At 37.8% G+C, this 11,720-nt stretch overlaps 1 pseudogene; it reads right to left on the reverse strand.

The window, feature by feature from the left end:
- Positions 1–11,316, reverse strand: part of LOC125920291 (transcription factor BTF3-like) — a 37,975-nt pseudogene extending 26,659 nt beyond the window's left edge.
- Between the last annotated feature and the right edge of the window lie 404 nt (positions 11,317–11,720).

Raw genomic sequence — 11,720 nt, forward strand, 5'->3', positions numbered from 1 at the left:
TTCCCTTCCCTTCCCTTCCCTTCCCTTCCCTTCCCTTCCCTTCCCTTCCCTTCCCTTCCCTTCCCTCCACATTCAATTATTTATAAGCCAAACATCATTATAGGTCCTGTAAGGGAGCTGTGAAAAAACAAACAAAAAATTCCATTCAGCCTTTCTAGAAGTTATGGTCACATGTGTTTGGTAGTGGTGGAAAGGTGGCAGTGGTCAGGGGTGTGGCAAGTTTTAAAACGAATAAATCAGAAAACTATATATTAGATGGTGGTAAGTCCCCTGGAGAAAATAAATCAAGCAAACACTATAAGATATAAGTACATAACCTACTGGAAAAGGGATGACAATTGCGGTTTTAGATATGGTCATGAGAGAATATGTCATTTGAGTAAAGACCTAAGGAGGATATGGAGTTGAGGAGTTGAGGAAAGGAGTTGAGGAGTCATAGCTATAACTGAGGGAGAAGTGTTCTAGGCCAAGTAAGATTCAATGAAAATATCCTAAGATAGTAGCACACTTAGATTACTTGAGAAATAGGGGAAAAGGCCAGTGTGGCTGGAACAAAATGAATGAAGGTGACAATAGCTGGAATCATATCACAATAATAATAAGGTGATAGACATTGTACAGTATTTTTCAGGCTTGGGTCCACAAGATGGTTCTTAATGGATCATTTTTATCTACTAGCAATTGTTCAAGATTCCTATGAGCTTCAGGCCCCATTTCACTACTATTCCTAGTCTCTTTAAAACAGTTTTTTAAAAAGCACATTCTACTTTTCTTACATAACTTTGATAAATCTCACCCTGCTGGGCTTAGCTTTACTTTCTTTGGTTATACTATAGTCTCTAATTATGTAGTATAACTGTGACTGCATTAAAATGCTACTATGAGTTTGTCAATTTATTGAATAATTAGAATAAAAATTATTGCCAAATCTCAGATATTGACATTTAAGCCTAATAGTTCCATTTCTAATATGACTGAGTCATTGGAAAAAACTCTTGTAAGTTTCCCTGTGTAAACCATTATAGACCAGGCTAGTAACAAAATTATTAGGAGTTGATAGGCATATGTAGATTCCCAACTATATAGCTGCTAACTGAACATCTCTATCATAAATGGTAAACAAAAATCCATGAGGACAGGCTTCAATTTCTTTTAAGTTTATTTATTTATTTTGAGAGAGACAGAGGGTGTGAGTGCAGGAGGGGCAGAGAGCCAAGGGGAGAGAGAGAGAGAGAGAGAGAGAGAGAGAGAGAGAGAGAGAGAATCCCAAGCAGGTTCTGCGCTGCCAGTGCAGAGCCCCATGTGGGGCTCAAACTCACAAAACCAAGAGATCATGACCTAAGCTGAAACCAAGTCAGACACTTACCTGACAGAGCCACCCAGGCACCCCAACAGGCTTCAGTTTCTAATTAGAATATGGAAAGTTGCAAGAGATGTCACTCTTGCCTGAACAAAACCATCTGGATGATTTCAGAAATTATAGTTGTTGATGTTTTGCTTTAACCCATCTGAGAGACGAGGATAAAAGAAATGGTAATGAGCTAAATTCTAAGTAACGAGCACTTCACTGGAGCACAGGGATGCATGCTTACTTTTGACACCTGGTAGAGGACTAGAAAAAGGAGAAATAGACTCATAGGGTGATGAGAAACTAGCTGAACCTTTAGAAATTTTTAGCCTGAAGAGCCCAGTCACAGCCTGAGTCTGCATTTACCTGTTTACTCCTTCCCATGAGTTGTCATATAGCATAAGTCAGTATTATGCTGAAGACTGAGAGGGGAAAGAGAAATTTGAGTGATATTTTTCCTAGACATGTGGGCCTTTCTGCAAAAGTAAGGAAGGACCCTCCAAATGCTGAGACAGGAGAGGAGAGATGAATGAAGTTCAAGGCATTACAAGCCTGCAGAGAGTTAAGACCAGCTATCTTTCAATGGCTCAGAAGCTGGGGCAAGCCTGGGGAGCAAAAAATCCTCATGGCCCTCCAAGAAAAGGTAACAGCTAGGCCTCAGAGCAATTTGAAAAGCTGGTCAGTAGGCTGTAAAACAAAAGAGATTTCTTGAATCTCATTACATAGATTACAATTTCTGCTCATGGCAAAGTCTCCTGCTTTCTTCCAATCATCTTAAGTCAGTAGTGGTCTGAATTAAATAAAATTGCAACAAAGCCCAGACTGAACTCAACTCAGGTTGTATGGACTCAGCATCCTAAATCTAGTGGCCTTTTTCTGGAGGTAAACATGACAGACTTGAGTCTTTCTTGCTCGTCTTGTGTGCTAAATGTTGAAAAGTTAGAAGCTACCTGGGCATTTGGGATTTTGTGAGGGTAAGTCTATCGTTTCAGGGCATTTGCATATTGGACTATTTCATTATTTGTCATTTAAGTACAGGGTGAAAGAGAGGGATATAAAGTTGAGAGGCTCAGGGAGGAATGGCTTTGTCTGAGGGAAAACAAGTTTGGGTTTGATTGGAATCCTGTACCAGTTAGCTACTCCTCGCAGTGAACAACACAAAAACTGACTAGCTTAAAAAACAACTCTCGTAGCTCAGTTCACACATCTAAATCTATGGGTTGGCTCAGTTCAGTGGTTCTTCTAAACTCTCTGGGACTGCTCATCCATCTAGGGTCAGTGGCAGGTTTAGCAAAGAGGCTTCTGTTGTTGAGAGTTGACTGGATTTTGCTTGGAACGATAGATAGGCTGGGGAGCGGAGGATGGTTTACAGGGCTCTCTTCTCATCCATCAGGCTTGCATATATATCTTTTATGGGACTGGGCAGGGCTCTGAGAAAGCCAAGAACTACAAGGCTGCCTGAGGCTAGAAGATGTCAGTTCCACTCTTCTATTGGCTAAAACAAATCACAAGACAAGGCTAGATTAAATGGTTAGGGAAATGGATTATACCTCTTGTTGGGAATTACTGCAAAATAACATTGCTGTGAGCTATGGGAATGATTTGGTGGCAGGAGAACTGTTATATTTTAAAAATTCAGGGAAAAGAAAAAGAGGTCCTGAACTAAGAAGTAACACTATTAAGTTAAAAAGAGGATGCCTTCTCTTTATATGTGGGATACATCGGGAGTACACATGCCTGCAATACATTTTCTCTTTAATCTCTTCCATGTTTGTTCCTTTTTTAAGTTATGAGTATCATCCAACGCATGGCTGCTACTAATACGTAAGGTTTAGAGGTACGTGTATTTTCTAAGGACCGCTGCACATTCTGTAGAGAGAATTTGGAGTTAGAGATCATTATGAGTTTTCCTCAGAACTCCATGCTGTTATCGCATAGTAAAAAACAAAGCTTCTGAATACTCTGTGTTCAAGTGTAATCTATGCCACCCTGTATTATTTTGATATTACATAGCACAGAAAAGTAAAGTGCATTGTCCGAAAAGTATCCTATAATACTGTAGGATATTATTTGGTTACATTCGAAGCCAAAATTTTCTTTATATATGTATTAGAGATGAGAAGTTGATATTTTAAGCTTTTTATTATTTTTATGCATGAATTTTTTTTTTACATTTTTTTTTACATTATTATATTTTTACAGTCACCATTGGGTGAAATGTAAACTGTTAGAAATTTGACTTTATATAAGAAAGTCAAGAAGTAACATGTGAACTCTGGAATCTGATTTTATTGATGATACAGCAAAAAAGAAAAGCAAATGTTAGAACACAAGACATAGCAGTGCTAACACTGCCCAAATGTGATGAAGTAAAGAAACTGCACAGGAATGTCTCTCAAAAACCATGTGACAAATGAAATTCTTTGTCATTGATACATGAATAAGGAAATTCTTGTTCTGAAGCAAAATCCTGTACTTCTTCCTCTCTTAGTAGGCAACCTTAAGAAACAGTGCATTTTCAAAATATTCAGTACTGAATGTTGCATCTTGAACTAAGCATGTAATTTCATACCACTTTAAATTAAGGTTCTGTCATTTTAACATGACTATGATATTTAATGACCCTATGTCATTTCTTTTTTTTATTTAAAACATTTTGTTTTAGGGGCGCCTGGGTGGCTCAGTCGGTTGAGCGTCCGACTACAGCTCAGGTCACGATCTCGCAGTCTGTGAGTTCGAGCCCCGCGTCGGGCTCTGGGCTGATGGCTCAGAGCCTGGAGCCTGTTTCAGATTCTGTGTCTCCCTCTCTCTCTGCCCCTCCCCTGTTCATGCTCTGTCTCTCTCTGTCCCAAAAATAAATAAACGTTAAAAAAAAAAATTTTTTTTTTAAATAAAAAATAAAAAAAAATAAAAAATTTTGTTTTATTTTATTTATTTTTGATAGAGACAGAGCATAAGTGGGGGAGGGGCAGAGAGAGAAGGAGACACAGAATCCGAAGCAGGCTCCAGGCTCCGAACTGTCAGCACAGAGCCCGACACGGGGCTTGAACTCACAAATTGCGAGTTCATGACCTGAGCCGAAGTCAGACGCTCAACTGACTGAGCCACCCAGTTGCCCTGACCCTATGTCATTTCTATTGCTCCTTTTTTAAAACAAATATCCAGTAAAATTAACATACAGTGTTATATTCATTTCAGATATACAATATACTGATTGAACAATTCTATATATTCCTCAGTGCTCATCACTGTAAGTGTGCTCTTAATCCCCTTCACCTATTTCACCCATCTCCCCACCCACCACCCGTCTGGTAACCATCTGTTTGTTCTCTGTAATTAAGAGTCTATTTTTTGATTTGTCTCTTTTTTTCTTTGTTCATTTGTTTTGTCTGTTAAATTCCACACGAGTAAAATCATATGGTATTTGTCTTTTCTGACTTATTTCACTTAATATTGTACTCTCCAGACCCATCCATATTGTTGCAAATGGCAAGATTTCATTCTTTTTTATGGTTGGATAATATAATATTCCATTGTGTGTGGGGGTGGGTGTGTGTGTGTGTGTGTTGTATACAACATCTTCTTTATACTTTCATCTATTGATGGACACTTAAGTTGCTTCCATAATTTGGCTATTGTAAACAATGCTGCAATAAATATAGGGTTGCATATATATTTTCAAATTAGTGTTTTGTATTCTTTGGGTAAATACCTAGTAGTGGAATTACTGTATTATATGATAATTCTATTGTTAATTTTTTGAGGAACCTCCCTACTGGTTTCCACAGTGGCTATACCAGTTTACATTCCCACAAATAGTGCATTAGGGTTCCTTTTTCTCCACAATCTTGCCAACAGTTGTTGTTTCTTGTGTTTATTTTGGCCATACAGACAGGTGTAAGGTGATATCTCCTTGTGGTTTTGATTTGCATTTCAAAATGCAAATGATGATGATGGTGATTTGAGCATCTTTTCATGTGTCTGTTGGCCGTCTCCGTATCTTCTTTGGAGAAATGTCTGTTCCTGTCTTCCCATTTTTTAATTGGATTACTTGATATTTGATATTTAAAATGTTCTTTATATACTTTAGATACTAACCCTTTATTGGATGTGTAATTTGCATATATCTTCTCCCATTCAGTACATTGTCTTAAGTTTATTTGTTTGTTCACCTTGCCGTGCAGAAGCTTTTCATTTTGACATAGTCTCTCAATAGTTACTTTTGCTTTGGTTTCCCTTGCCTCAGGAGACATACCTAGAAACATGCTGTGAAAGCTGATGTCAGAGAAATTGTTTGCCTGTGCTCCCTTCTAGTATTTTTATTATTTCAGATCTCACATTTAGGTCTTAATCATCTTGAGTGTACTTTTATGTATGGTGTAAGAAAGTGTTCTAGTATCATTCTTTTGCATGTAGCTGTCCAGTTTTCCTAACACCATTTGTTGAAGAGACATTGCATAGTCTTTCCTCCTTTGTCAAAGATTAATTTACGATATAATCATGGGTTTATTTCTGGGTTCTTTGTTCTGTTCTACTGATCTATGTGTTGGTTTTTGTACCAGTACCAAACTGTTTTGATTACCCAAGCTGTGTAGTGTATCTTGATATATGGGATTGTGATACCTCCAGTGTTGTTCTTTTTTGAGAATGCTTTGGTTATTTGGGGTCTTTTGTGGTTCCATACGGATTTCAGGATTCTTTTTTTTATTATCAAAAAAAATTTCTTAACGTTTATTCATTTTGTGAGAGACAGGGTGCGACCAGGGGAGGGGCAGAGAGAGAGAGAGAGAGAGGACACAGAATCTGAAGCAGGCTCCAGACTCTGAACTGACAGCACAGAGCCCTACTTGAGGCTCGAACTCAGAAACCGTGAGATCATGACCTGAGCTGAAGTCGGACGATTAACAAACTGAGCCACCGAGGCACCCCTAGGTTTTAGGATTCTTTGTTCTGGTTCTGTAAAAAATGCTATTGGGGGTGCCTGGGTGGCTCACTCGGTTGGGTGTCCAACCTCAGCTCAGGTCATGATCTCACAGTCGGTGAGTTCGGGCCCCTCATCAGGCTCTGTGCTGACAGCTTGGAGCCTGGAGCCTGCTTCAGATTCTGTCTGTCTGTCTGTCTGTCTGTCTGTCTCTCTCTCTATGCCCCTCCCCTGCTCATGCTCTGTCTCTCTGTCTCAAAAATAAATAAAAACATTAAAAAAAATTTAAAAAATGCTATTGGCATTTGATAGATTAACCTGTATTTAAATCTGTACATTGCTTTGTGTAGTATGGACATTTTAACAATACTTGTTCTTACAGTCATAAGCATGCATATCTTTCCATTTCTTTGTGTTGTCTTTAACTTTTTTAAAGTTTTCAGAGTATAGGTCTTTCACCTCCTTAGCTCAGTTCATTCCTCAGTATTTTATTTTTTTTGGTACAATTATAAATGAAATTTCTCTTTCTGCAACTCCACTATTAGTATATAGAAATATAACAGATTTTTATCTAATGATTTTGTACCTAGTGACCTTACTGAATTCATTTATCATTTCCGGTTGTTTTTTTTTTTTTTTCAGGCTTTAGAATCTTTAGTCTTTTTAGTCTTTAGAATTTTCTGTATATGCTATCATGTCATCTGTGAATAGTGAAAGTCTCATTCTTCCTTACCAATTTGGATGCCTTTATTTCTTATCTGACTGCTGCGACTAGGACTTCTAGTACTATGTTGAATAAAAGTGGAAAGTGAACATCCATGTTTGGTTCCTAATCTTAGGGGAGTAGCTCTCAGTTTTTCATTCCTGAGAATGATGTTTGCGGTGTGTTTTTCCTATAAGGCCTTTAGTATGTTGAGGTATGTTCCCTCCAGGCCTATTTTATTTACGGTTTTAATCATGAATAGATGTACCTTGTCAAATGTTTTTTTCTGCATCTCTTGAAATTATCATGTGGTTTTTATTCATTCTCTTATTGACGTGATGTATCATGTTGATTAATTTGCAAATATTAAACTATCCTTGGATCCCAGGAATAAATCCCACCTGATTGTGTTGAATGATTAGTTTAATGTACTTTGAGGTTAGGATTTGCTAATATTCTGTTATGGATTTTTGTATATATATTTATCAGAGATATTGGCCTATAGTTCCCCTCCTTTTTTTTTTTTTTTTTCCCTAGTGTCTTTATCTAGTTTTGGTATCATAGTAATGCTGGCCTCAGAGAATGAATTTGGAAGCTTTCCATCCACTTCTAGTTTCTGGAATAGTTTGAAAAGAATAGGTATTAACTCTTCTTTAAATATTAGGTAAAATTCGCTGGTGAAGCTGTGTGGTCCCAGACTTTGTTGGGAGTTTTTTGAATACTAATTCAATTAAATTACTGGTAATCAATCTATTCAATATTTCTGTTTCTTCATGCTTCAGTTTTGGTAGATTATATGTTTCTAGAAATTTATACATTTCTTCTAGATTGTCCAATTTGTTGACATGTAATTTTTCATGATATTCTTTTATAACTCTATGTGTTTCTGTGGTGTTGATTATTTTTTCTCTTTCATTTCTGATTTTGTTTAAGTCTTCTCTCTGTTTTGTTTGTTTGTGTTTTGTTTTCTTCTGGTTAAATGTTTATCAGTTATGTTGATCTTTTCAAAGAACCAGTTCCTGGCTTTATTGATCTGTGTGTGTATGTATGTATATATGTATTACTCTTATTATTTCTATTTTGTTTATTTCTACTCTCATCTTTATTATTTCTTTCCTTCTACTGGTTTGGGGCTTTGTTTGTTCTTTGTTCTTTTTCTAGCTCCTGTAGGTGTAAGGGTAGGTTGAGATTTTTTTTTTTCTTATTGAGGTTGGCCTGCATTGCTATAAACTTCCCTCTTAGAACAGCTTTTGCTGCATCTCCAACATTTTGAACTGCTGTTTTCATTTTCATTTGTCTCCATATATTTTTTGATTTCCTTTTTGATTTACTGGTTGACCCCTTCATTGTTTAGTAGCATGTTATTTAACTGTCATGTATTTGTGTTCTTTCTGGACTTTTTCTTGTGGTTGATTTTTGGTTTCTTAGCATGATGGTCAGAAAAAATGAACAGTACAGCTTGAATCCTTTTGAATTTGTTGAGACTTGTTTGGTAGTCTCACGATTTATTCTGGAGAATATTCCATATGCACATGAAATATATGTGTATTCTGTTTTAGGATGATATGTTCTTTTTTCAATGTTTATTTTTGGAGAGGGAGAGAGGGGGAGAAGGAGAGAGGGAGGGAGGGAGGGAAGAGAGAGAGAGAGAGAGAGAGAGAGAATGAGAGAATGAGAATGAGTTGGGAGAGGCAGAGACAAAGGGACACACAGAAACTGAAGCAGGCTCCAGGCTCTGAGCTATAAGCACAGAGTCTGATGCAGGGTTCAAACTCACAAGCTGTGAGATCATGACCTGAGCTGAAGCTGTGAATGCTCAACCAACTGAGCCACCCAAGTGCCCCAGGATGGTATGTTGTGAATATATCTGTTAGGTTTATCTGGCCCAATGTGTCATTCAACGACATTGTTTCCTTGTTGATTTTCTGTTTGGATGATTTATCATCCGCATATGATGGAGATGGTATGTGCATTACTGTCAATTAACTTCCTTTATTTTTGTTATTAGTTGCTTTGTGTATTTGGTGCTCACATGTTGAGTCCATAAATATTTATAGTTATATCTACTTGTTAGATTGTTCCCTTTATGATGATGTAGTGTTCTTGCTCGTCTCTTGTTAAAGTCTTTGTTTTAAAATCTATTTTGTATGACATAAATATTGCCACCTCCACTTTCTTTTTATTTCTATTTTCATGATAAATGCTTTCCCATCACTTCACTTTGAATCTGCATGTGTTTTTAGGTCTGAAATGAGTCTCTTTTAGGCAACATATAGATGGGTCTTGTTTTTTTATTCACTCCATCGCCCTATCTTTTGATTGAAGTGCTTAGTTCATTTACTTTCAAAGTAAGTATCTATAGGCATTTACTTATTGTCATGTGTTACTTGTTTTATGGTTCTTCTTGTAGTTCTTCTCTGTTCCTTTCTTCACATGCTCTCTTTACTCATGGTTTTCTGGCTTTCTTTGGTGATATACTTGGATTCTTTTCTCCTTATTTTTTGTAGATCTATTACCAGTTTTTGGTTTGTGGTTATCATTATAATTATATATATCATCTTATGCATATGGCAGTCTATATTAAGTTGATGGTCACTTAAATCTGAATCCATTCTAAAAGCATTAGATTTTTATTCCTCTCCCCCCTCCATATTTTAGGTGTATGGTGTTATATTTTACATTATTTCATTTTGTGAATCCCTTGACATATTTTTATAGATATAATTTTATTTTTTATTTATTTATTTGCTTTCTGTTTCTCCTGCTCCAGCTTATAGTCTTTGCTTTCCACTCACAGAGTCCCCTTTAATATTTCCTGTAAGGCTGGTTTGTGGTGATAAATTCTTTTAACTTTTGTTTGTCTGTGAAACTCTTTATCTCTCCTATTCTGAATGGTAGCCTTGCTGGATAGAGTATTCTTGGCTACAAGTTAATTTTGTTTTGTTTTGTTTTCAACGCTTTGAGTGTATCATGCCACTCCCTCCTGGCCTGCAGTGTTGCTGCTGAAAAATCAGTTGGCAGCTTTATGAGGTTTCCCTATATGTAGCTGTCTTCTTTTCTCTTCCTACTTTAAAATTTTTCTCTTTATCACTTTTTTTTTTTCATTTTAATTACTATGTGTCTTGGTGTGGACCTCCTTGGTTGATTTTGTTGGGTGCTCTTTGTGCTTCCACAGAGATTGTGGATCCACAGATTTGGATTTCTGTTTTCTTCCCCAGATTCAGGATTTTTTCAGCTATTATTTCTTTAAAAAAATTTTTCCCACCGCCTTTTCTCTCTTTTCTTCTTCTGGGCTCCCTGTAATGTGAAAGTTGTTACATTTCACATTTTACATAATAGTACATATCACTGAGTTCCCTTCACCTATTTTTGTTTTTTTATTCTTTTTTTTCTGTCCTATTCTGCTTGATTGCTTTCCATTGCTCTGTCCTTCAGGTTGCTGATCTGTTCTGCATCCTCTAGTCCCCTGCTTATTCCATGTCATATATTTTTAATTTCAATTACTAAGTTCTTCATCTCTGTTTGGTTCTTTGTTATGTTTTCTGTCTCTTTATTGAGGGTCTTAGTGAAGTCATCCAGTAACTGTACTTTTCTTAAGTCCAGTGAGTATCTTAATGACCATTGCTTTAAATTCTCTATCAGTCATATTATGCGGTTACATTTAGTTATCTAGTTGTGAGTTTGTCCTGTTCTTTCATTTGGGACATATTCCTCTGTCTCCTCATTTTGTCTACCTATCTGTGTCTGTTCCTATGTGTTAGAAAAGACAGCTACATCTCTTGTACTTAAAAGTAATCACCTTATGAAGAAGAGGTCTTGTAATGACCTGCTATGTGAGGTCCCCTGTTCACCAGAACTTGGCACTTCAAGGGTGCTTCCTATGCGTGATTCAGATACCCTGCTGTTGTGGGTGAGTTGCTTTTCCCCTCAGTCCATTCATCTAAAATGGCTCTCTTTGCCTCTTATGGACAGTGGCCCCTGTGGTATTAGTGGGCCAGTCTCGGGACACCTTGGGCTTGAGTTGAGTCAGACTAGGCATTTGCCACAGTTACAATAGCACCAAACTACAGGGTGTTTTACCTGTGTTGTTCCCTGAGAAGCTATTGTTGGTGGGTAGAGTCTGCGTTCAGACCACTTGTCTGCCTCCATCCCAGCACTGGGACCAATGTCTGACTGGTATGTGTGCTTATCTTTCTCTGGACCAGGATTTATATTGGAATGGTGCCGGTTCCTGTTGGGGCTGCTTGCACACTGCCAGATTTGTGGTACTGCTTTGCATAGACTCCTACCAAGGGCAGGTTGGAGGGTGGGAGTCCACAGAAGAACGCAGGGGGCAGGGTGCATGGTGCCAGTAAAGCCTGTGCTGATATGCTGTGGGAGAGGATCTGCAGCAGTCTAGGAAAACTGAGACCTGCTGTATTGGAGGGGTTAGAGCCACAGAATTGTGTGGGACAGGGCACACTGCTCACAAGCTAGACACAGAGTGTTGGTGCTTTGCTGGTTCCTGTAGGTGTCTGTCCCTGTGTTTAGGCTGGAGGGTTGGGGGAGGGAAATGGTGCCTACCAGCTCCTTTGTTCCTGGAGAAGTTTCCTACATATCCTTCCCCTTCCAGTACAGGCTCTGAGATTAGTCAATAAGTCTCCTTCCTGTATACCCTAGGGTGTTTTTCAAATTCTTTGTTCCGTATCTCCTTGGGGCTTTGTTATGCTGTAGCTTTAAAGGCTGAGACTCCATTTCCTATCACCTTT

This window comes from Panthera uncia, chromosome D4 (assembly GCF_023721935.1).
Source record: "Panthera uncia isolate 11264 chromosome D4, Puncia_PCG_1.0, whole genome shotgun sequence".
Taxonomy (NCBI): domain Eukaryota; kingdom Metazoa; phylum Chordata; class Mammalia; order Carnivora; family Felidae; genus Panthera; species Panthera uncia.